Genomic DNA, 26,903 nt, shown 5'->3' with positions numbered 1-26,903 from the left:
ACTGTTGGTGAAAATCACATCAATACAGGCGGACTTACGTACATGCCTTCTCTTTAGCTTGTCAGGTGCTGAGTAATTTTAAGTAACAAAAAGGAACTAAGTTAAAGTACGCAATTCAGTTAAATTATCTCCATAAAAAATAATACAATCTTATGTCTAAAGAAAATTTTAGGTACTCAGGTGGGTACCTACTGTTACAACCCTAGCTGCATATTGCTGAAATGCTATTTCCAAATTCACAGTACGTTTTTCTTAATAATTATAATTTATTGAAATTTTTGCATGAAATAAGAAATATTATAATATTTAATAATTTAATATAATACCTACATTATATTTTGCATTACTGAGTTTTTTTATACCAAATAATTCTTACTCTTACTTATATTTCCTCCAAGTGTTGGTAAAAAACACTTTTATCAAGATATGTATAAAACTTAATTTATGATGAATTCTCAACGACTCCAGAAAAAATGCAAAATAGTTGGATATTCGTAATTGAATCGTTGTACATACTTATATAGAATTCGTTCATGTCACGATCATAACACTGTGCTCTTACCGCCCGCCCGGTTGCTTTGTATTAATAATGAGGCAAAAGTCCGACAGATTGTACTTATAAAATCGTCTTTAGTGTCACGTCAACCGTAACCGGACCTCAGGAGGTGTTGATTCCACCACGTCCTATTGATGTAACCAGTACTTTGCGAATAGCTTGGTCTTCATCTCCTATGCTCAGTTCACGAGGCGTATTTTGCACGATCTGTGTGGTGTCAGGTCTGGCGTGTAAATATTATAGAAGCTCTAACTGGCTGGAGGTGGATATACCTGTAAGCTGAGTAGGCCTAGGGTGGCGAAATTTTGAGTGCGGTAGAACGATTATGTATTTACTAACAGCATTTTGCAAGACCTGTGTGGTTTCCGGTTTGGAGTATAAAGAATAAAGAAGGTATGAATAACCTGGGGCAGTTTTCCTTATAGGCCCAGTAGGCCTAGGGCAGCAAAATTTTGAAAGAGAAACTTAATTAACGAACGCAGCTCTGCCTATCCTTTTGCATAGAATAAAAGTTTATGCTGTTGTTGAATTTTGTTGATCTAATAAATAAACTCGCTGCTCTGACGATGGACAATAATTTGTAAATAACATTTCATTCGTATCTAACGATACGTTGAGATGATAATTTACACAAAGTCGTTTCTAAAGACCTAAGGCAGCTAGCATATGAAGTCAGTCACTGTAAATACCGTAAAGATTTGTCCGCTTCTCTCTGATTACAGCTTTATGTAAAGCCACATAGGTTATAAATAATATCACCAACTTTAATGTCTCTTCAACCCTCCGCAAAAAGTAGGTTAACCATCTCAGTACTGTACCTTTGATTATACGGATGAGACCCTTAGAAGGTCTAAAGGTCTATTATGTTATAAAGATGAGAGAGGGTCTACAAAGGTTTGTTGTCGTTTGTATTTTTAACGTATTCCATTGTTACAGATATTAGCCTGTTCCAAGTAGAGGACTGTCGCTGCTGCTGTGATACCAAATCAATTGGTAAGTCATATAAGCAGATTTGTAGCGTCTCGGCAACTTAAAATAACTTAATCTACAGTAATAATTATAATAATTATACCTAAGCAATATTAAAAGTGTTTTTACCCAACTAAAGGGTAATATGTACCAGTTTATTTATGCATAGATGTTCCACTTTTGAAAAGGCTCCTATTGTGCAGTCTTTAATACCTCTTAGCGACCTAAGCTTTTACCTAAGTCACAATAAATCTAATATAATGGATATCGCAGACAAAAAAACCGTAAAGAAAAAAAAATTGAAAAAAAAAAAAATCATTCTTATGATGACTCACTGACGGGAATAAGGTCTAGGAGGGATTAAGAGCTTCAACCAATCAGCTTTAATGATTACTATCACATATCGGTGACAATACTGCTGAGTTTTTTATCCGGTTTCTTCTCGGTAGAATCTACCTTCTGAACCGGTTGTAGAGTCACTAAAAACAAACATACTAGGCCTATTTGAAATAAATGAGTTTTTAAAGCCGAGACCAACGGCTTAACGTGCTCTTTCAATCTCGGGATGGACAACTCCAATTCCCTAACTATTAGAAATCGTAAATAAGGATTACTTTGACGGAAAAATCAATTTTTCAATTTTTAACCGGATCCAACTGAAACCGAATATTATTAGTTACTTGCTGATTGCGACTTCGTTCCCGTGGATTAAGGTCCTATTTCCGCGGGAACTCTCATATTTTCCGGTATAAAAGGTTATGGCTATGTTCTTTTCCATGTCAAAGGCTACACTCATGCCAAATTTCATCCGTCCGTTTAGCCTTTTTTGCGTAATTGAGTAACAAACATCTACACTTTCACATTTATAATATTAGTAGGATGACTTGAAATATTTTAAATTTAATTTCTTTTTCAATGAACTAACGGTTATAATCAAGCTTTTTTTCCGCCCGTTGATTCGCGTAAATTTTCGTTTTCATTTTCCGGCGTGCATTAATTCAGTGACGTGTGGTGACGGCAAATCAGAATGCAGTTGTCACCACTCTTCCTCTTCCTGCGGGTGACTTGTGAGACGATTATCGATATAACGGAGGACGGACAGCATCGTCCTCTGTGCTACTACTACCACCTACTGCGATTATGGGCAAACCCTCCCATTGGAAGAGGCCTGTAGTCCAGCAGTGGTTCTATGCTATCGGTGATGAACTTACATTGACACTAACTGGGCGGTCACTGAAATACGGAAAGCGACACCGCATATATTGCATGTCTAAAATCGGTTTATCGTTAGGACGGGAGTTGGAAATTCCAGAACAAACAAGTATTATCATGGTGGTTAGAGATAATCCAACATTCAAGTACTTAAGTGGTCATACGAGGTTTAGAACTGCTTTGGCATCAATCCATTGTCGCTGTCTGCAGTATTCTATACAAAATAGAGTACAGATATAGTAAAACTTGAAGCAAATCTAAAAAAAGGTATTTATTACATATCCGTTCTGTAATTGAAAAGTTTAATATATAAGCACTTTAAAATAAATTTTATCTTATAACACAGAGCAATTTCACTATGGTAGAACACGACGGTTTTGCTTTAAATGCCCGATTTAGTAACTCTAAAAATGTTGTCAACTGGTAGCATCATACAAAACGCATAACTGGTAGCCACAGTTGTTAATCCATCTTAAATGTTGTATGCAGGACGTGGAAGAACACCTTGGACTAGCAACTGTTAGAAAAATTACTGAATAATGAGGGTATCTAAAAATCTACGCCACGAAATACTCTGTGTCGAACGATGGGAATAATGAAATTTACCTACTATAGTCTTGGTGGTGGACAACTGCCTTAGCCTTTTCATTCTGAGCGACCCTTTCAATAGTGGGCCGGCAATGTTTTGATAATAATGATGATATTTGAGTATCTAACTTTCCTGGTTTTTTTATCAAAACCCATTGGTAAGAAAGAAAACACTTCTAAGTCACTTTTTTTAAACGTAGATTTTGTTAAAAATAACGCTGTTGAACGTTCAAATGCCACTTCAAAGACGCAAAAAATGGGCCATGTTTACAATCTACAGGTCCCTAAATACTGCGCATCATTTCAGAATGAGCTTTGCAGATGTGCCTCCAACTTGTGACTTTATTTGAGTTGCACTTTATTCGGATTTAAAGAGATTCTCGCCAACTATATACCTACTTGAACAAAGAAAGTTGAGTCACTGAAACCTTCACCTAGTTACCAGTCATTGTTCGGTTATATAATCAATTTAAAATTTAACTAAGCCTTAATTCTAAATATATTCAATACCAACAAAATATACATTACTGCTGCTCAATTTATAAAACCTTATGTTTAAGGAATCCGCGACTTTTAGTTTTCGTGTGTTTGGTATGATCACGAAATTGAGATTTTTTAAACAAAGTGGGGTTTATTTTAACAAATGAAAAGGGGACCTTCATCGTTTGTGAGAAATTATGAATTGTGCATATCGTTGACTCTTGCCATGTCAATGGATCAAAAACCCTCTTTCCTTAAATATACTATAACATGATTATCCATGATACATCATTTAAAAAAAATAAAAATAGTTTATTTGGGTAAATAAAATCACAGTAAACGCTAATGGAGCCTTCTTTTAAGGGTAGTATTACTACCCCTGTGTCAGAAGACACCGCTCTTTCATAGCAGGAAATAAACATAAAATAGCTACAAGTAAACAAATATTTCCTCTTTATGATATTAATATAGATTGCAAAGGTCTCCGAGAATGAATAGGCTTAGGCAGTTGTCCACCACGCTGCCCAAAATAGCAGACTACGGTAGATAAATTCCGTTAGTCCGGTAGTCTGCCATCACCACACGGTATTGTTATTAAAAATTATAGTTCTTTAGAATAGAACAAATTGAATGAAAAGTTATTCTTTGAAAACATGTCTTGTTTGCTTCATTCAATACTGTAATTATTCTAATGTAAATTAACAAGGTTATCTTGAATCCAACCTTTTTTAATTATATTATACAACAAGGTCCTTCTTCTAGGTTGGATTATAATAATATTGACTGAGTCGAAGATTTTTTTTAATCAAAACATGCCACGAAATCTTATGTTTTATGTGCTATTCATAATATATCATTTTTTACCTAGAAATAATCCTGCTATAATCAAGCAAATAACGGGGATAATAAATCTTATGTGGGTATCCCAATGTTAGGGGTGACAACAATATCATTCTTATAGGACAAGTCCGCAATTTAAGTAGCAGAGGTTTTTTTTTACTTTTAAACTTAAATCTCGTGCCAAACCGATTTCGAATGCCACAATAAAGTAATATTGTTCAAGTAAAAGTATTTGATCTTCCGTTCGGTTTTTTCTTACCTTTTTTATATAGAAAAGTGACCCGCACCTGCTTCGCACGGGTGTAATATAGATACTAATATGGGGCAGTCTGGTGTGATTAATGATTTCCGTCAATTCCGTCGAACATTAATTATCTTTCTTAAGGTTTATCTAGTTGAAAAATTAGATTAAAATCCGTGGCGTAGTTAAAATGTAAAAACAGCGGGAGCGACTATGTTTATACTATGAAAAGATGTATAATGTTTTTTATGTATTACTTGTGGCATTCCTTTTCCAGTGCCAGCATTTCACAATTTAGACATGGCAACTGTAACTATACTGGTTGCTGCCATATCTTTTACCATATTTACCTTTTGGCTAGGGCGAGTTATACCTAGCGATGATACTTGTTTACGCGTGTATTTGTGAAAAAATATCGTCATGTAGTTAGTCAAAAACTTTGATTATACAAGCACAGCATTAGAAAGAGATAGAATAGGTCAACGCCTTCAATCGGTTGAGGAACGGACCCTTAGTGGTGACCGTAGTATTCCTGCATTTCCGGCACGATTACTAACTGAACGACGTCTACCTATCTGTATGTAGTATAATTAACACCGGAAATTAAAAATTAATCTAATATAAAATCCTGACATCAAAGGTAATTAAAGGATTTAGTAATGCTATACTTTTCCTACTCTACTCGGACGGCTCTACTAACTTTATTATTTGATCTCAAGATCTTGTATTACATTGATCACTAATTAAAATTAACTTCGGGCATAAAGTATACGTAATTTAAGTACCAGTGATCGACCATTTGATATATTGTTGTTTTCTTGGCTTTTTTTAACTAAAAAGACTGAACTTCTTATTTTAACTTGTGTCAAGAAAACGTACAGATATATTATTTTAATATGTTGTGCCAAAGATGTACCACCCGTATCCTGCTTTTAAAAATGTAGATATGGCATCTTTAATCAGTATTCCTTTTGGCTAAAGCGAGTTATACTGATGACGTCTGGTGACGCAAGCACGTAAGGTGATTGTAGTAGCTATGTTTGTCGATCGACGCTCGCGCTTTACCTCGTCAGTCATAGCCGGCCGCGCCGCGGTTGGACATCGCATGCCACTTGCGTTTGCTATCAGCGTGCATACTGCATACCACGATACGCGAAAGTTTATACGCGTATTTTATTTGTATTCTGTCATACACACATCAGTTTAAAAAAAGGCGTCAACCGATATCCTTGCGTGCCTGTTTCGGATAACACCTATATGTAAGTAATTAAATTTTAATTAGTTAGTTTAATTATTATTTATTTATTTTGTAATATTTAATTGTTAAAGACACAATAAGATCGCTCTACCGGTGATCCTAGCGTATTACTATTAGATACCATAGATTAATCTCTCTTTTCCGACACCCGTGTATTAAATAAATATATGTAGCTAAAATAATATAAGTATACTAACAATGCATGTAGATAAACATATTTATTATTGCTATTATTATCCCCAAGCCAGTCAGTGTCCCACTGCTGTACACAGGCCTCCTCCTTAATAGGAGAAAAGGATTTAGAGCGTAGACCCGTTCGTTCCCTAATATAAAAAGAGTATAAGTCTATATGGCTAATTTCGAAAGCGCAGACTCAATTGGTCAAGTAGATTAACGTGACGCGCTCCGATTAGACCGATAGAACTATTTTGATCTAAGTTGCAGTAGTATTCGGGCTTCTAACTTCGATTAATATCGTCTCAATTGGGCCAGTGGTTTTACATGTTGCACGCTCCGATTACACCGTTTGACTTATTTCAATCTTAGTTAGCTCAATATTTTTCTCTGAACATACGGGATGCTATTTACGAAATTTAGACCACAAACAGTACAGTTGCTTTTTTAGATTAGCTTTCCGATTAGATCGATATACTAACATTGAGAAACTTGGACCACTATTTATGTCTGACTGACTAACCAATATAGTTAATGTGCGATCCCTGACACGCAGCCTCTAACTTTCCGGAGTGCGTTTCGAGTGATATCAACTGCTGAAAGAAAACATCGTGTGAATTTCGAGGAGCCGAAGAAAGATAAGATGCTTAAGTTCTCCGTGTTGTTCTCAAAGGCGTGAGGTTGACAACGGTCAAAACCCTGATTTCCCTAAACCTAGGAACCTAGGAACCATGGTCTCCTCTAGGAATGGGGGTAAACCCAGACCCATGTCCTGTAGTGCGCAGATAATGCGTGATAATGATGATTCATGGATTACTAACTACGAAAGTTTAATCTCATTTGATCCAGTGGTTTTAATCGATGCGTACTCAATTTAAAGTAGTAAATATATATTCGTTCCTTTAAATGTTAACTAAATATTTATATGTATCACTTTACAATGGTCACATATTATGTGATTAATTTCATTATGCATTGTTTGTTTTGGCACGTAAAACTACATTAATTAGTTATGAATCGAGGTATCGTCCTATATTTTAATGCAATGCAAATCAAAATGTTAATTAATACATTTTCGTTTACAAACTTTTTCGTATCAGGCGTCTAAGTTTTTCGGATTCTTACCCGAAAAGTGCCACAGGGACCATATTGCTGAGCCTTCGCTGTATGTCAGCGGGTTGTATCTCATTAACCGTAATAGGTGGACGGTTGAAATTTTCCCAGAAAATTTATTATATTGCCGCTATAAAAAAAAAATTAAAGGACTTGGAATAGAGAAAAGACCCCATTGAAGAAACTTGATTTGTTGGTGATTTTTACTCCATCTTCCATTGCTCCTTGTTGCCAAACCCTTCAAAACCTCTTTTTTAATATAACTAACATCTGTTTAATTTTAAAATAAGAAAAATTCCTCTCGCACAGAAGGGGGCTTTAATAAAGAGCTACGTGATGTTTACGGTTACAGAACTGTGAAAGTAAATCACGTAGCTCGTTATTAAACGTATCTACCCCCTAAATACGTAGGTTAGATACGCTTAGGATTATTATCCGGTGTTAGTCATAACTACTAGAAATTAGGAAGGCTTAAATATACCTACACTCCGAGGCAAAGTTAAGACCAAATTTGAACTTTTAAAACCTTGCACTCACTCATTAAGGCAGGTCCTACTGAATTAGATCAACTTTGTTCAACCAACGCAATCAAAAATTTAGGTTCTTTGGTTTATTTAACATAATTTTTTTCATTCATTTTTATATCTTGTGGGAGATGAGAGAGGAGCTGATTATTTCCGGGCAACCTTGTCATTAAGAAATTCATCAATTTTATAGTAACCTCGCTGTAATGAACGTGTTTTAACACATACTTTAAACTTATGTTGTGGTAGACCATGGCCTTCAGAATTGTGTTTTAACTTCGCAAAGCGGACACCTTTTGCAGCTAATCCTTACTTATATTATAAATGCGAAAGTGTGTGCGTTTGTCCTTCGTTAACGCCCTAACAAAGCAACCAATAAACTTGAATTTTTGGCATAATTACAAGACAAGCTGGGAGTAATATAGGCTACTTTTCTCACGGGATTTGCAAAAAACCGTAATAAACGCGGATGAAGTACGGGGGCGCCAGCTAGTTTGGATATATTACCAATTTCTATTCTTTACTAGTATGTCCATTATAAATACTAATGTTTTTTCTAACAAATGTACCCTTAGTATTGGATTTGCACTCTCGATTGTGAGATGAATGCCCATTAGTTGACCCAATGATGATGTATATGATTATGAATTGTAGAATCGGTATCGAGTACCGAAACTTCTCGAAGTATTTTAGGTTCATTTAACTTTGAAGTTGTCATGTACTAAGGGTGCACGCTCGAATATAAATGAATGTAATAAAAATGTCTTGATGTTTGTTTACAAAGTATATTTTCCTCAAACAGTTATTTTCAGCACAACTAGGTACTCGCATATAAAACGATTCAGTTATTTTCAATGTATAAACAAATTGTCTGTTATTACCACATACGTAAATTGTTTTGCTGAAATCGTTTATAAGTATGATAAAATGTTTGTAATTTCGTAGTAAGAATGTATCACAAAATATTATTTAAAAGTAACGCATGTTTTGCTTTGTCATAATTAGTGAACTGTCTCTTAGACGTAACGTACCTAATACTGCTGAATACGGGGCATCTCTCATACAACATAAATATTCTGAGCTTACACCCATATTATCCCTGGCGTGCATTAAGGGTATGCACAGGGTATGCAGAAGATATTGAATGAAGATAATCTCCAGTACGACTTATAACAAACTTAAGGAAAGGCATTGTATGAGTTATAAAAAGCCTATCCTTAAGTATTAATGACTCTTAATGGAGATTTTATTCATTTTATACCATCTGCATACCATAGGGTATGCATAGGCATGCCCTCTATGCACGCCACTGTATATTATCCATATATTTAAAATTGCGATGTATTTGAAGTATCTCACACTGAAATGAATGTCTCTAGAATCGCATCAGTGAATATAACCTACCTATCATTTCTCAGTCTATGTAGAATATTCAATGCTTTAGAAACAGCTTACAACTACGCCTACAACTCTATTGTTATCTATTCTAAACTAGCTAGTCAAGTGCAAACGTAGGTATACACAGAGGTAAATTTGACCTCTAGTTACTGAAAGGTTACGGATATAAAATATCCAATTTAATTGTGACCATGTTGCGAGTCTGATAGTCCAACCTATATAACACGGTTAGTACTGACGTATGATTATAATTATTTTTAATATGTAAATAATAGCTAAGTTTGACTAGTTTTACCCATAGTGCCTAGACTTTAAATAAGTAAGCGCCTATGAAGAACGATAAGTCCTTCTTAAACTGACTTAAATTAAAAAATAACGCACTACTTATAGAGATTGTAGGTAGGTAACATTCAACTTAGCCACATATTAGTCCTTATAGGTAGTAAGGAAAGATTTTTCACAAGGTAAAAGAAAATTAATCCTAAACGGAAAATAAAAGTAAAAAGGAAATAAAATCTTGCTTGCAGCGTCAAAAGACATACACTTTACGCAGACAATAGCTAGGCAGGGTAATTCAAAACAATAAAAAATAATTGCCATAGCAAATGAATTATACATTAAAAAAGCCATAATAACTATTCGTGTTTCTAGAATCTAGATTAAATACGTAAATACGCGAAACTGGTTATTAACCCGGAGACCTATATAAGACGTGTTGACGCGATTTTTGCACTTATTTCCTGCATAAAACTGTTCCGCAAATGAATACTTCCGAATCAAATATACTGTAATTACGTAGTGCTTGCATACCTTATGAATTTTATATATCAGGAGGATCTCAGACTACTATAGCATAGAGTAGATTAACCCAGTTTTCAGCCTTAAAATTGTTGACAGTTTAGTAACGATTTTGATGTCACACTATATGTTAATCAATTTATCTAATCTTATATCTTTGAGCGAGCAATTCTTGTATATATATATAATTGGAATCTCGGAATCGGCTCCAACGATTTTCATGAAATTTAGTATACAGGGGATTTCGGGGGCGATAAATCGATCTAGCTAGGATTCATTTTGAGAAAATGTAATTTTATTCGTGTTTTCCGGTAATAACCGATCTGGTGCAGACGAAGTTGCACGGGTCAGCTAGTATATGTAATATAAGATAAATTTTAAGTGACTTATTCATTGGTGTTCAACTATATATTTTCGTTATCACTCGATGTCAGGTTTGGACCACTTATTAAATTGAAACTACACTACCTACTTATTTAAGTTTAAGTTACATTTTATATGTCAATATACATCTGACTTCCTTTTATAGGTTATCTAAAATAAGGCAATACAACTAACGACCTACAATCGTCAGTTGTCAAAAAATAATAGCTGCTCCGAAAGTTTATCATTAAACTTATCGCAATATAATTTGAAAATCTAAAACTACAAATAGTTAAGTCATAACAGAAAATTTTCGCTAGGTTTAGTCGCTTATTACAAAGGTTATAAAATAGTCGTATATCGTCATTATAAAAGTAGAGGAAATAATTTTTATTCCTAAGTAAAAAGGTCAAACTGTATTTTATTTACGTTCATTGCAAAATATTTTTCTTAATTAATAAACCTAACAAAAAACAATAAAGCGCAATGTAATTTGTTCTTACTAGTTGAATAAGAGTTATTACTTGCAAAAAACATATGTTTTTTTTACCTTCGATCTCGTTATGGAAAAGTACTGGGCCGAAACTCAGTTGGGTTGAATAAATGTTTGCTGTAAATTACAGCTATAAATAAACCTTATTCTGATTTTATTAGGATTCCGCATATCAAATAAGAACCCTCACACGTCTGTATGTCGACATGTCTAACTAGAGGTACTAAGTTATATTATTATCTAATTTGTCATAGTTGCAAAATATTAAAAAGGCCTTTTGAAACCAAATTATACTGATAGGTAAGTCGGACGTCCCAATTATAAAATGTTATATTTGTTTTAAAAATAAAACTATGGTACCTACGTAATTAATCCATGAATATATTATTTAAAATCAGATTTCTTAGGTAGGTATATTTTTGAAACTAATTACTGCTAACGAAATAATTGCGTTGAAAGGAACTATACTTTATTAAAAAGAGAGTATAAACGCGAAAAGTTAATCGCAAGGTGCAAAAAGTGAAAGTGCCACTAGGGGCACATGAGTTCCTAAGTAGCGATAATGCAAATGACGTCAGCAGCACGAGTCGACCCCATCGGGCGAGTCAAGGTCACTTTTTGCGTTACGTGCAGCTCTTGCAACATTGCGATCCACTTATAAGTACGCATGTCGCATGGCAATATTTTCAACACTTTAATCAAAATCAATGTTGTGTCACCTAGTGTCAACAATTGCGGTCATTTGACTGTTAATAATATCTATATTTTTCCCTAAAATATGAAGGAAAATCACTTCAATCTAAAAAAATTAAATAAATATTGTTCAGTGTTGTTTTTTTAATTCGCCAATAATATTTAATTATACATATATATGATATTTGAAATATAACAAGAAAAATAGTATTACTGTCAATTGTTATTTAGCTGAATATTATTAGGTCAACCAGGGATGCATGACACGAATGTTTACTTTCCACAATTAGCCCGTAGAAAATGTAGAATGTTCTCATTATGAATTTTGCAGCAATACTTCATACTACTGAACAATATTTCCGGAAAACATATTTACTAGTTTATTAGTTAATTTATTTTATTTTTATTGTAAGTGGACCAACGCTAATATAGATATATATATTATGTATTGATGGAAATGTATAGTATTGTGAACGTAACGTGGTAGTGTCGTTTCGGTTCCTTCGATTTAGATGTGTCGCGCTGTAGTAAAACTACTGATAACTTGTTCTGTGGTAAAACTAGCATTCTTTGTACACGCTTTGACCGAACCAGAGTATACGGAACGAATGTCGGTATTATTGTTCGCGTGTTGTTCTGCGACTTATAGTAACATTGCAGTGATACTAAATATAGCTAATTATAGTTATTATTTGCCTTCCGTTAAATAGATATTGGCTTTGGTGCTGATATATAGTTTCCATTACATACGTATTATAAATGAAACAGTTTGTTTGTTGTATTGTCTTTCTTTCATGCAACAATGGATCGAAGTGTTTTTTTTTCATGGATTAAAAAGCCGTACTAAAGAAAACAAATCTACGCAAAAAACAATTTAAATAAATTAAATACTAAATAATAAAATTGCAGGAAGCTCGTATGTTAACTTATTATTAATTAATGACAGGTGTGTAAGGTATCCTTACCGATTCGGATTCCTGCCAAATGCCTCTGAATTCTCTAAATAAACAGTCGTTGCAGTCCTTTTAGTAAGGAAAACGACTTTAGGAAACTGCAGGGTTATATAATATAGAACTTTTTCTTTATTTTCTTATTAGCGACCTGCCCCGGCTTCGACATGGTGACTTCTTCCTATATTCAGATCAAGCACGCATGAATCTCCCCGTACTGCTTTGTTTAGAAATGCTCTGTTTTTCTTTTCTATATGTAATACCCATAAACACCCTTCTCTTGAATGTATATCTATTGCTGAAAACTGCATTAACATCTGTTGCGTAGTTCAAAAGATAAAAGTGTACAAACTGCGGGAGCGGCTTTATTTTATTTATTTATGTATTATTTATGTCTCATAAAATGTGAATGAAATGTGAAAATGTGAACACGAAGTATAGTAGATACTCTCCTCTTCCTACTCTCTTTCACTCTCTTCCAACTTCCAGACTACCTCCTACTCTCTTCCAATTTGTAGATGATTGTTTTGGTCAAATAAAGGTACAATATACTAATTAATAAGTACATACTAAAAATATACAATACTAAATAAAATTTGAAGATATTATATTATTTTTAAATACATAAAAATATATTCATATATATATATAACTATAATTTATACAAGTGATAAATATACTATTAATTTACACATGTTAAGAAAATAATAAAAACCAACTATCAGTAACGTTTATAGGAAACCGTCTTAGTGTTTGTTTTCTATCAAATCCTGATTCGAAATTTGCCATAAGATTTTGGTACGCTTTTATAAAATGATAGATTCTCATGAATGATGAATCCATCAGATATTACACAACGTGCAGAAGCGCGGAGGTACCTTAATTGATCTTCGTCGCATATTGATGCTAGGAGTGTTGTCGATTGAGTAACCGATAGTTTCAATTGTCACGACTGCTTACCGTACTTATGTATATATATAGTAAGAAATAAGAGAATTCCTCTAAATATATACAAACATTTTAATGAAATTAAAACATTGACGTTACAAAGCGTGCCTTTCTTGATGTTCTTTATGTACATAACCTAAAATTAGCTTAATCGAAAATGTTAATGACTCCGTCGTTGTTTAATTCATTAAATAACTAACTATTGCACCCCATAAGCGAAGCGTCGAGGTGATGCTCTACTCCCGCTATATGAAAGTCAAGGACTTTTCGAAACTAAAAATGACTGTATTCTCACATTGCACTTATAGGATAATATTATCATATATATGTCAAGAAAAAACATTCGATATTTCTGAAAAACAATAATTTTGTTTAAACTAAAAAAAAATTAATTTACTAAAATATTTGAGGACGTCCGGATGTCTGTCGGTATGGATATGGATATATATGGATATCACTCTCACGACCGTAAATTAACGTATCGAAGTTTTTTTTTCAAAGCTTCATAATCGCAGCGCGCTGTTTGCTATTGAAAATCTCTAAGTAATTCGTTGTCGTTAATAGTAATTACAATTAATAAAAAACTAAAAAAAAAATAGATTAGTCTTTAGTGTGTCTCTTATGAAAATTGGGTTCGTTCACAATGCTTGCGACTATATATAATATATAAAAAAAAAACAGATGACTTGGAGCGGCCCGCATTTACTTTTTTTTTTTTATAGTGAAAAATGAGATTATGATGTGCACTTTTGGATTTTCCAAATTTCTTAATATTATAATTGCCAAAGTGTTCGTTTATTACATTGCATTTGTCACATATACAGCTTGTATCCTGGAGGATACAAGCTGTACTGTATGGACAAAGGATAATTTTTTTTATTAGCTTTACCTGTTTATGTATATTTGTAACCGACTTCTTTGGACTTTATTTTGACCTTTTTCAAACGGTCTGATTTTGAAATATTAATTTTGAAAGTTTTATTAAATTTTAAATTTATCGTTTTTTTAGTAACTGTTTTGACCAAGATTAAGTACGACAGATTGGCGATAGTTTTTTCATTTATTGACGCAGTATTATAATATCCATAATATTATAGCCACGTTAGTCGAACATGTTAAAGTTATCGAACCGGATTTTTGATCAACATGTTATGAAGGTTTTTCATTGAATCAGGAATTTTAGCGAAACGACGTTCAAAATGCCTCATCGTGATTATTAATTATTTTTTGTTTCGTGGTGATTTAATTATTGATAAGTCATTATAATTTTTATAATAATATATATTATGTTTATTTAATTGAATAATTCTAATAATGGCATGTGACATAAACAACTAGCCAATCCCCTGTTGTTACCCGTGGTGAATTAGACGGTACCTATACGTAATTATTTTTATTGCATTTTTATAGACTTATTCATCGGTTAAATTCAGTTTTTCATAAATCACGCTGGAACTATGGATTTTTGGGCATAAAAACAAAACTAACCAAATTTCAGTCAAATCCGTTCAGAAGTAACAACCTGAAGGAGGACCAAGTATAATATAAACACTTATGGTACATACAAACTTCCGTCAAACTTATTTGTGTTCTACACACCTGCTAGGTTTTCAATTATATCAGATTTATTATTCTCCAGAATTCCCTTGTAAGGCGATTTATTTTATTTATTCTTAATTTAAATGTTTTTGTAGTTTTCTCACTAACTTTATTGTTTTTATTAGTAATGTTAATTGTATATGTTCAAGATAAGTATGCACAGTGCTTAGACTTTTTGCGTCCAAAATTGAGCATTCCCATGTTTGTTAAGTTTTTGTAAAATTCACAAAGTAGCCGTTGGATTTACTTAATAGTTTAGTTGACTTAAGATTTGTAATAATATTTCTTTTAATTCGTAATATTTCTTTCACGATCTGTTTGACCATTAGGCATTAACAACTCAAGGGCGGCAGCGGTGAGCGCTATGGTTTTAAATGGGCGTTCTAGGGTTCTATTCCGGGGACAGGGTCAATTCGGGAGTTTATAGTTGCTCATATTTGTCTGCTTGGGTCTGGTGGGATACTTTGACCGTAGCTAGTTACCACTCTACCGACAAAGAAGTGAAGCCAAGCTATTTAATGTTCCGGTTAAATGGCGTGTAGATACCCTAGCAGTACCTATGTGTAGTGCTTAGAATTTTTGCATACAAAAAAAATTGAGCATCCGCATGTTAGTTAAGTTTTTGCAAAATTCGCAAAGTTACCGATTGATTTACTAAAGTAGCCCATGGATTGACTTTGGTAATATATTGCTAGACTTGATATTTGTAATAATATTTCTTGCTCTATCGGGTTGACGAATCTATGAATTGATTACAAGACGTTTCCACTACGGCATTCAGTAGTTAGGTTTCGTTTGATGTTAATCTATCCACATAGTATGGGGTCAACTGACGCTGCGTTTACCAGTGCGGGGTCGCCATTCCAGCACAAACCGTCATTTATAATATACATATACAATTACCAATTACCTGTAAATGTAGGTATTTAAGTAAAGGGTTCACTTCACGTTTTTTGCGCTTCTAATAATAAGATTGTCGGTCACATTTTTTTCTTTAATATTTTAACGTTTCTATTGACATTAAATATTTACTGCTAAATTTCGATTTAAATATTTTCCAATCAAATGCCTGTGATAGAAACCGAATAAAAAATACACATATACAATGTAGTGTAGATCCATCACTGGAACTAATTTAACTTTAGGTACTTCATTAAAAGCGCATAGCTCTCGTAACAGTTTACACAAACTTGATTTTTAACTTCTATTCAAGCCTTTATACTTCATAACATAATTTATTAAAGAGAGCCTTTTCATAAAATCGGGCGGCCAAATCCGAAGGTTTTCATGAGACTGGTAAATAGGCGGGCGGGCTTATTATGTAATTTTTTTGCAAAACGTATATAATAATATTCTCGAAGCCAAAGGTTGCAACCTTTCATTTAACCAATCTGTAATGGCTGGCCCATTACGGATAATGGTGGCCCAGTGCAGATTGGTGGACTCCACACCACACTTTTGGACTACATTGCATAACAAATCAAAGCGTTGCATATATTAGAAACCGTCAGAGAACCCTACACGAGACCTATATCCAGAGGGGAGCATCCATCGCTTAATATGACGATGATGCTGATTATTATGAAATCGTCTGTGTGAATTTATTTATCTAGATACGAGATAAAACTAGTAAAACTTTTTTTTTTATATAGAGAAAATACCTGACGCATACCACTCCGTTGGGGGAAACGGAATAGTTATGTGGGACTTGCACCCACTAAAAACTCTGTGTCCCTCGATAGACCTATAAGTGAGAACACGGTATTCACTTGCTTATTCACCGCACTCTCGCCAAGGTTATGACCCCCCAATGCATGACAGGTCCCATCATCAATGGGCTATGATATATACTATTCTCTTTGTGCAGGTTTTGCCCGCTCGCAATCGTTGATTCGTTTTCAAGTATTTAATCGCTATGACGTCAAAAACATGTTCATTAAAGTGAACCTTATTTATCTCGTTTTTAAGCCGTCGAACCTACCAGCTCTTAAGAGAGCTAGTTGCCTTTAGGACAAAGAACAATGGTGAAAAAGTTGTTGATAGAATTCGTATACCGATGTAAGAAATTCAGATTTAGATAAAAAACACTTATATTTTTCTGCTTATTCCTGCGTCTAAGTCTGGAAACAAAGCCATTTTTTAATAAGAACATTTTAGTATATAAAATATTTTCTTAAATTTTTTCTGCTTATGACTCGTCGTCTAAGTCCGGAACAAAATCATTTTTAATGAGAACCCAGTCTAAAGAATATTATAATCTGTGAGCGACAGCCTTGGCGCTAAATTTTTTCAGAAAAATGTATTATTCTGCAGTGCTAACATAGAAAATCAAAATTCCGGTTTGCCTCAAGTTTGCCTATTGAAAATAGTTTTATACCAGCAAAACGGTAAATGTGAAATACAGATCTCCTTTATCGCGTAGCAGATTTTTTTTTTCATAAAATAAAGCCAAAGCGTGTGTAAACCTCTCGCGATCATCAAATGAAACCGAAAACATCCTTTACAGTTAATAAAACCACGATTTCTTGATTTCGAATTTTTAATAAGAAGAGTCTATAAGAGATAAATTTAAAGAAGCTAAAATTCTGATGGTGCATAATCAATACATATTTGAAAATTTAATTTATTTGCATAAAAATAAAACAAAACTTAAAAAGAAAGTGGACTGTAACAATATTAATATAAGAAGTAAAAATAAACTTGTAGTGCAGTTTACTAGGCTTCAAATGTAAGCTTATAGAAAAATCCTATTATAATATTAAGGATTACATGTATGATGAAAAAACTTTATCTTTATCTCATAAGTATTTACGTATATTATTCATAAAAATAAATCATCAGTCATCTTAGTACCTACCCATACCTACAAAATCTACGCTTACTCTGGGGCTACCTGGCAGTGTGTATATCTTAGTATATTTATTCATTATTATTATTTCCACCTTATTACTACCATTATTATTACCTACTGACAGAACTAAACACGAGTCTTCCCATTTCAAAGCAGTTAAAAATTGCAAAATTATCATAAAGTACTGATAAAAATTGCGCTGCGATCGTTACCTTACTCTATTATGTTTTTTTATGTTCACACGTTATCGTAGGTACGAAACGTGGTTTTATGTACATATTTTTATTATTCAAATAGTAGGTATTTTGAATAAGGAAATAACGTTTCATTTTTTAGTATAAAAAAAATAATGTGTTTAAGTGATTTGTTTTCGCAGGTCGATAAAGTTAACGAACATCACACGTAAAGGCATGCACCTCCTTCATGCGGTAAGGCACTGCCTACCCTAACATTTTTACGTAACTCATATAGGATTAAGATTTTTCCATTTCATGCCATCTTTATTCCGGCCTTGTTAAAACACGCGAGAACGGGTTCGGGTACGGAACCGTAAAAACAAATATGGTTCTCGAAAACTAAAAAAGATCGCAATAAAATTAACTATAGTGACTAAGAAGACCATTCTGGGAATATTTCCTGTTAATAAAGACTCTAGTCATTGCTCATTTTCCTTTTACAAAATGTTTACCTAATTGCAACATAAGCTATTGCTAATGCATTTGAAACATTTATTCTGGTAATTTCTGTTGACGAAATAGTTTTCAGGCGCATGGGTACGACTTAGTGCTCTGGTTGGGTAACCTTCAGTAATAATGTGAAATATAATCGTGCCCTGCAGTAGCACTGGGTACGCTATGCTGCAAATACTGCTAGCACCTATGGTTTTCAATTTATACATAGGTACATAATGCTGTAAAGGTTTTTTCTAAGTGTGTTAGAGTTCCTGGCCCGAAGGATGAAAATTTTATCTTTTTGATATACTTTTGTTATCCACCCGCCTGTCCGTCCCTTCTTCTGCGAGTGGGCTCTATATCATGAAACATATTAGGTAGATACTTGAAATTTTCGTAAATCCCCTTATTGACCAATGTAAGTATTTAAAAAATGGTTGTACGGAACTCTTTGTGTGAGAATTCGACTCGCATCCGCTTGCTTAATTTCCATCCTGTTCAAAAATCCTGTGCACGCCATCGTTACTGCTGAGAACAAACCTGTTGCGATAGAGATAGCTGTAGCCTGTAAATACCTCTGTGTACGTTTAACGCTGGTCCCTTGTTCCAAAAGGCCAGGGTAGCCGTGAAACTTTTCCACCACAACAAACAAAAAAGGTTAGGAATAATAACCGGAAAAACGCAAGGGTGGTACTGAAATTTCTTGACAGTACCACAAAATGTGCATCAAGGACCCTGTTATCCGCAATAGAACGTGCTAAGAGCTAGATGAACGAGGCAGGAGGCGAAACGAGCAGGTTATTCACACTTCTGAGGCGCTCGTAACTTGTATCGCAATGTTTGAGAACGTTCTATGGGATGGCTGACGGGTAGTGGGGTGCTCTCTGTGGCAGTAGGTCAGTGGTTCCGCAGGGCGCAAGCGCGGCGGGCCCCGACTCTGGCGCAATCCTTACGTAAAGCCGCACGGCTTAGCGCCCGCGCAGCGTAGCGCGGTGAAAGTTGCGGCTTCACAACCGACTTGAATACTGTCACCTAAACCCTTAGTATAAGATTTTACACGCTCGCAGACGTGCGTCGCTTTCGTGTATCGTAGAATCATACGGTCACCAAATTGACCTAATGACGTTTCATTGTCACAAATATATATATATTTTTTTTATTTTATGGACCAAGCAGATGATAAGCAGTAAACCATCGCCTATAAACACAGCAACATTTCGCATCGCTTGCAAGGACCACTCCTACAAAGTGCTGCCCTATGTCAAGCAACCTGATGCATAGGTATTAAGTCTCATTAGCCTGTTATGACAACGGCAATGGCGCTATTCAGACCCGTAGGGTGATTACGTATCTCGCGACAGCAATGCGACAGGCGTAAATCTTACAATCACTGCTGTCAAACGTCACTTTTCCATACAATAAATAAACAAAAGTGACGTTTGACAGCAGTGATTACAAGATTTACGCCTGTCGCGTTGCTGTCGCGAGATCGTAATCACCCTGCCGATCGCAGCAATACTGTTTGGCGGCAGATATAAGCATGACGGTAGTAATTCCTCGGATGAGCTCTGTCACTAAAAGCTCTAATACTACTATACTTTTATTAACTTTTTTGTAACTTATATTTTAGAAACGTTTTGCCAAAAGCACTAGCTGTGGATAAGTAAACAAATTTGAAATTTAAATCAATGATGATAAGTTTCATTTTATTCTTACCAGCGTTTCTCGATAACGACTACAATTGCGAGCGTTCTAATCTCGTACTACGGGTATAGTTCCTTACCGAAGTTCTTTTTAAGAAAAATGACGCGACCTCGTTGCGTATCAAACGATTGCGTTCCGTTTGATAATAATTAGCGTTGATTAACGTTTCGCTGGAAACAGCGAACTACAAGAATGTTATATGGACCATTATAGCGGTTGCTATGATTTTTAATAAGTAATTTGTGCCTTTAAAACTGACAGTCGTTATATATGAAAAGACGTAAAAGATGCAAAATAAACGTGACAAAATGCATTTCGTGAGGAGATAAAACTTCAATGGCATTGAAGCACTGATTTTTATCTATCGCTGAAAGAAACACATTCATTTGTGTCCTAAAAACGTATACGTGTTGTGTGTGTATAAAAATATAACAAAATGTACGTCCCAAAATGCATTTTATATAAACAGATAAAATTTCCCCATGCATGGTGGACCTGCTTCTCTTTAGCATAATAATCGTAACACAATAGTTACCTAGTTAGTAAAGTGAAAACTATCAGCCCTTGTATAAAACGGTGGGCAAAATAATAGTTAACTGTCTCTATATCTGTTATAAAGCTCTTACTATATTTTGAAGGAAGCCAAACCGACATTTACAAAACATGGTTTGAAAAGCTGAATAAACTTTTACTTGCAGCTAGAGAACATTACATTTTGCAGTAATCTAGGATTACTTTTAACGGGAAAAGGACTTTTCCGAATTTGCTGGATCTTTTTAATGGAACTTGCAAGGCGAGTCCGAAAATAGGACAACATAAATTTTGCGCGGCTGAAGCATAGTAAATAAGTAAGAGAATGAATATGAGTACATTCATTCTACTAACTGCTAGTGGAAGCTATTTATTACAAGTAACTTGCATCATCATTCATACTATATATAACAATGTGTATAAATAGTTTATAGTAGTGAAAGACTATTCAATGAAGTGTAGTTAATATCCGTAGTAAAACAGTAATACCTACTCGTCCAATTTAAAATAAGTGGGAGCGAGTTTTAGGTCAGGGTCGCATAACATTCGATTGTATAACTCTCGGCTGCTCGTAATGTTATGTCATACTTTTTTTTTGTTAAAGTTTAACCCCTGTGCTTTCTGTGAACTTGCAAATATTTGCCTAAGTATCTATTTAAAAAACTATATGCAAATAAATCGTCACTAAAAAAACATTACTTATCAATTTTAAATTTAGGTACTTATGTTTGCTCGTATAAATTCGTGCGATCGTTAATTTCGCCGTTTCTTATGCAGACTTCAAAATACGTAAACAAATGTTTTCATTTGTTTTTAATGTGAAAAATAATAAGGAAATCGGGTAACAAAAAACGCTCACTGAGCGAAAAAACCTCATAACGCATTGTGGTATTGTATTATATTGAAATCGCGAAATTTATTCGTGTCCGTGTCGTGGTCCGCGTCGTGGTCCGTGTCGTGGTCCGTGTCGTGGTCCGTGTCGTGGTCCAACACCCTCAGCGCGAAATCTCAATTGTTGGTTAGTCTTGATAGTTTATGAAGGTGTGTATGCGCAGGAGTTTACATTTTATGTAACCATAACCACACTGCCAGAGGTTCGTAGCTTTTCATTAACAAAGGTTGTTTACAGCAACATACGTTCCAAGAACGCACAACTGTACGTGAAACTGGCGATTAATAGTTTTCAGCTATTTGCGCCTATCAAGTGTAAACAACGGGTTAGTTTAAACGCGATGGGAGCGTTCGTAGCGGTAGCGATTCGACGAACGTGACAATACGAACGGCACGAAAGCGTTTTGTAACAATCGTGCAAGCATGCGTGTGGATGAGATGAACGTTATCTTGCTAAATGACGCATTTCTTTTCGGTGCAGCATTCCAGACCGGCGGCGTTGTGATAGATCAATTAATAGTGTAGCGGGGATATTTTGCATATTTTTAGAGTTACAGACCTCATACCACTTAGCCTCGTGGTTATCATGACCAGCGTAGATTTTTAGTAAGTAGTAGTGGAGCTTTTTGTGACGGTTCTCGTCCGGAGAAGTACCTACTATATTAGCATCCTTATTTCTTCCGCCTAGCAGCATTTTTGCAATGCTGTGTCCGGTCTGAAGTGCTTTGGTGCCGGTGTAATAACAGGCACAATACGAGGCTTGATGGACCCACGCCATGGTTGATGGACACAAGGGGGGGCACGTTGCAGGTCGTTTTCGTGTTGCTATGCTTAACATAAGGTGTCCATCTGCTTGCTTGGTCAGTTATCATAATAAAGAAAGGGGTTCGTTTCCGGAGTCTTTACCAAATTTTTCATATTGCGTTGGACTTAGTAATTAACAAGTACAGGTACAAATCGAAACTCGTGCGTTCAAATTTATGTCTTCTGTCCCGATTATTAAAAGTAAATATATATATACATACATACAAAGTAATAATAATTAATATCTTACAATAATTACACTTCACTGAGTGGCGAATAGCCTTGTAGTCAACACTTCGGCCTTCCTTTCGGGGCGACCGAGTTCGATACCCGGCACCTCTAACTTTTCCGGTGTATGTATGTTTTATTAATTTAAGCAATATCACTTTCTTTGAAGGTGAAGTATGGCATTGTGAGGAATCCTACATCCGTAATGATCTCAAAGGCGTGTCAAGTCTACCAATTTGCCAGCCGATTTGGCTCCAGCGTAGTGGTAGTCCACTACGTCTTAACCATTTCTCATTCTAAGATAACTTCTTTTATGCACTTGTTGTTTTATATTTCAATCAGAACATTCGATATTATATAATTAAGATGTAAAACAATGTCCATAAAAATTATAGCTGAGAAGTAGGCCGCCCTCGATTCTCTGGTATCGCTATGTATTGTGACGCAATTGCAGGAAACTCTTTAATTACTCATTCCGTATGCGAAACCTACGAACAGCCAGTTTTTAAGGACAGTGCCGTAGCGGACACTTCCGTCATACTGCACATTTTACACGGAAAGAAATAAAAAAATCAATAACACGATTTTTTTCATTCCACTATAAAATAGTCCTTAGCTGCAATCTCGCCTGTTGTAAGTGATGATGCGGTCTTAAGATGGTAGGGGCTAACCTAAAGGGGGGGATGTTAGCGATCTGGCAGTTATATATATAGTAATACCCCTAATCGGTTTTTCGGCAGCATCGAACCAGAACGCTTAATGGCTTGGCAGCACGTCTTTGTACTTAGGTTTGTAACTAGCCACGGCAGAAGCCTCCTACCGGACAAACAAATTATTATTAAACTTAACGGTTATAGCCTAGTGGTAAGGGCTTCGGGGTGCCGAGTTCGAATCTCTAACTTTTCTAAGTTATTTGCGTTTTAGTGAAGGAAACATCGTTAGGAAACCTGCATGCCTGAGAGTTCTCCATAATGTTCTCAAAGGCGTTTGGACTCCACCAATCCACACTGGGCCGACATGGTGGAATATGGCTTAAAACCTTCTCATTGTGGGAGGAGTTGATATGATAAATATTAGGGTCCACTGCTATCCATTAAGTTGCTGAGTGCTGCTAAATAAGGTTGAAGGAACTTACATTATTAGTAGTCTAAGTTGAGTTATTAGTGTTCTTCACAGCGAATAAAAGATATGTTATTCTTGGCCATATTTTTGACAACTAATTTTCCGCTTTACAAGATTCAGTAAAGTTTTCTCAATAGAAATAAATGACAGGATAATTTGAAGTACGTAAGTTTCGTAGTTACCTTTTACTTGTAAGTATTATTGAATTTCATACCCAGGTACCTACCCCAACAGTTGGTCCTGCGTTTATAATAGTGAGGTTTTTTTATAGCTGCAATTTTTTGCGTTTCTTATTTAATGGTATCTTTTTAAAAACGACTGTTAAACCATTCGGGGCTGTCATATGAATGCTTTACATTAAGGTATTGTTGTAGTGTATTCTACACTGCACAGTTTCTCTCATTTTAGTAGACTAAATCAAACCGCCTTTTTTAAGATCAGTGAGATCAAAAAAACATACATGATTTATTTTAAAATCCACATCCTTTAGATGCTTATAGTTTCACTCTTAAAATCAATATTAAAGCTCTCAACCACCCAGTGATGCGGTGCGCGCGTCGAGATAAATACGTTTACTAATTTTATTGTAAAATAATCGAATGGGATTTTTAAAGGTAATTTTTACAATTAAGTTCTGTTTAGGTGTTGCTTAAGGTTTTTAAACTTCTACATTAAATTCCGATTGGAATAAATTAAAAAGTGTTTTACTGCTATATAAATATCCTTGATAATAAAACTATTTATTGGAATAAGAATTAATACTGCGGTACTGATGTAACCCTCTTTTCTGTAATCTAATAAAATTTTAGAACATTAAAGCTTTTCGACCTCACTATGATAGTTGACTTGTAGGTTATAATGAGTACTTTAATATAGCGCACGCCAATTTTGTTACTTCGTGTTACATTATTGCAATTTTAAAAAATATATCTATAGTCTATCTTACTTCGTGATAGTTTAGCTTTCTTTTGACCAAGAAATTATTAAAATAGGTCCAGTACTTTCGGAGACTATTGCGTTGGAGTTGGTACAAACAAACAAAGTAACAAAAAATCTTTCCTCTTTATAATATTAGTAAAGATAAGACAGTACATGCAATTATATCGTGCCCTACTGGGCAAGTTGAGGGTTTTTGTTTTTATTTTATGAGTGAAGCTAACACCATCTATGTGATGTATACATTGTTTAAATCGGGTAGTACTTCTGACCCCACTAACTTCAGACCAATATCAGTACTGCCCACTTTCAGTAAAATTTTTGAAAAACTTATTTAAATCAGTTACTTTCCTATTTTCATAAGTATGATTTACTCCACGTTAAACAATTTGGTTTTACACGGGGTCGCTCAACTATCGACACTGGTGTTGAGCTAATACATAATATATTTGAAGCTTGGGAGGAGTCACATGATGCACTTGGTGTGTTCTGTGATTTGTCGAAGGCGTTTGATTGTGTTGTACATGAAACGTTAGTCAGAAAACTACACCACTATGGAATTCAGGGTGTAGCTCTCGACTTGATTAGTTACTACTTGCGTGATAGGGTGCAAATGGTAGACGTTAATGGAAAGCGGTCTAATGGGTCATTTGCGAAAATTGGTGTTCCACAGGGTTCTATATTAGGACCTTTTCTATTCCTTATTTACATTAATGACCTGCTTTACCTTGTTAAGGACAATCACGGGATAGTATTGTTTGCTGATGATACATCACTTATGTTCAAAATTAAGAGACGTGAATTAGCTTTAGACGATGTAAACAACTATCTCGCTAAAGTAGTACAATGGTTTGAAGCTAATAATTTGGTTTTTAAATGAAAATAAAACTAAGTGCATAAAATTCACATTACCAAATGTTAAACATGTAAAAACCACTATACTACTTAATAATAAGGAATTGAATCCGGTGGATACAATAGTATTTCTAGGAGTAACGTTAGATGCTAAACTTCAATGGGGCCCTCAAGTAAATAATTTATCGAACAGGCTTAGTTCTGCTGCCTATGCAGTAAAGAAGATACGCCACCTGACAGACATAGAAACTGCTAGGCTAGTCTATTTTAGTTACTTTCACAGCATTATGTCATATGGAATTTTACTATGGGGTAATGCTGCTGATACTGAATGGCACTATTTTCGTGCTGCAGAAGAAGGCTGTTCGTGCGATCTATAAAATGGGTCCGAGAGAGTCATTGAAAGATAAATTTAAAGATGTTAAAATAATGACACTCTATAGCCAATACATATTTGAAAATTTAATGTATGTTCACAAAAATATATCAAAATTTAAAAGAAAATGTGACTGCAATAATTTGAACGTTAGAAGCAAAAATAAACTTGCAGTGCAGTACACTAGACTACACAAAATAAGCAATTCATTTAAAGGAAATTGTATACAATTTTACAATAAATTACCGGTTGATATCTTAAGCTTATAGAAAAGTCCTATTATAGTATAAAGGATTACGTAAACGATAAAAAAGCTTGGGTGTAAACAATTGCTCTAACCAGTTTGCTTCTTAAATATTTTCTAATGACAATGTGAGATGGTGATAACAAAAAGAACACCCAGCTAAGTTTGTTGTGGGCTTCTTCTTAGACCAGGGCGCGATTGGAACCCTCGTAGCTTTAGTTTTAAGTTTACGATTGTAGTTATCGCCATCACTACTCACTGCTATGTACACATTTTGTATATAATAACGCATCAAAAGTGCCATCTATGTGCCTATTTGAATAAAGATATATTTGACTTTGACTTTGACTTTTGTAACATATTTAGTTTTTTTGTAATATTTTTGTATAATTACTGAGGCAAGTGTAACTTTTTTATATTCACGCAATACAACGAAATTTAATAATGTTATAGGTACTATGTTCTATTATACGAAGCTACCTAATATAATTAA

General features: G+C 34.6%; 1 protein-coding gene across 2 annotated transcripts in view; it reads left to right on the top strand.

Moving 5' to 3' along the window:
• Window positions 1-26,903, top strand: part of LOC120625573 (elongation of very long chain fatty acids protein-like) — a 74,273-nt gene that overhangs the window by 4,841 nt on the left and 42,529 nt on the right. The window contains exon 2 of one of the 2 annotated variants that reach the window (XM_039892628.1): window positions 1,493-1,549. The gene's annotated coding sequence lies outside the window, so the exon portion shown is untranslated. Of the gene's footprint in view, window positions 1-1,492; window positions 1,550-5,970; window positions 6,146-26,903 lie in introns of those variants that run through there. The other variant, XM_039892629.1, reaches the window with a different exon arrangement.

Source organism: Pararge aegeria, chromosome 8, assembly GCF_905163445.1.
Source record: "Pararge aegeria chromosome 8, ilParAegt1.1, whole genome shotgun sequence".
Lineage (NCBI taxonomy): Eukaryota > Metazoa > Arthropoda > Insecta > Lepidoptera > Nymphalidae > Pararge > Pararge aegeria.
Note: the sequence above shows the minus strand (reverse complement) of the source record. Positions and strands in the feature narration are given on the sequence as shown.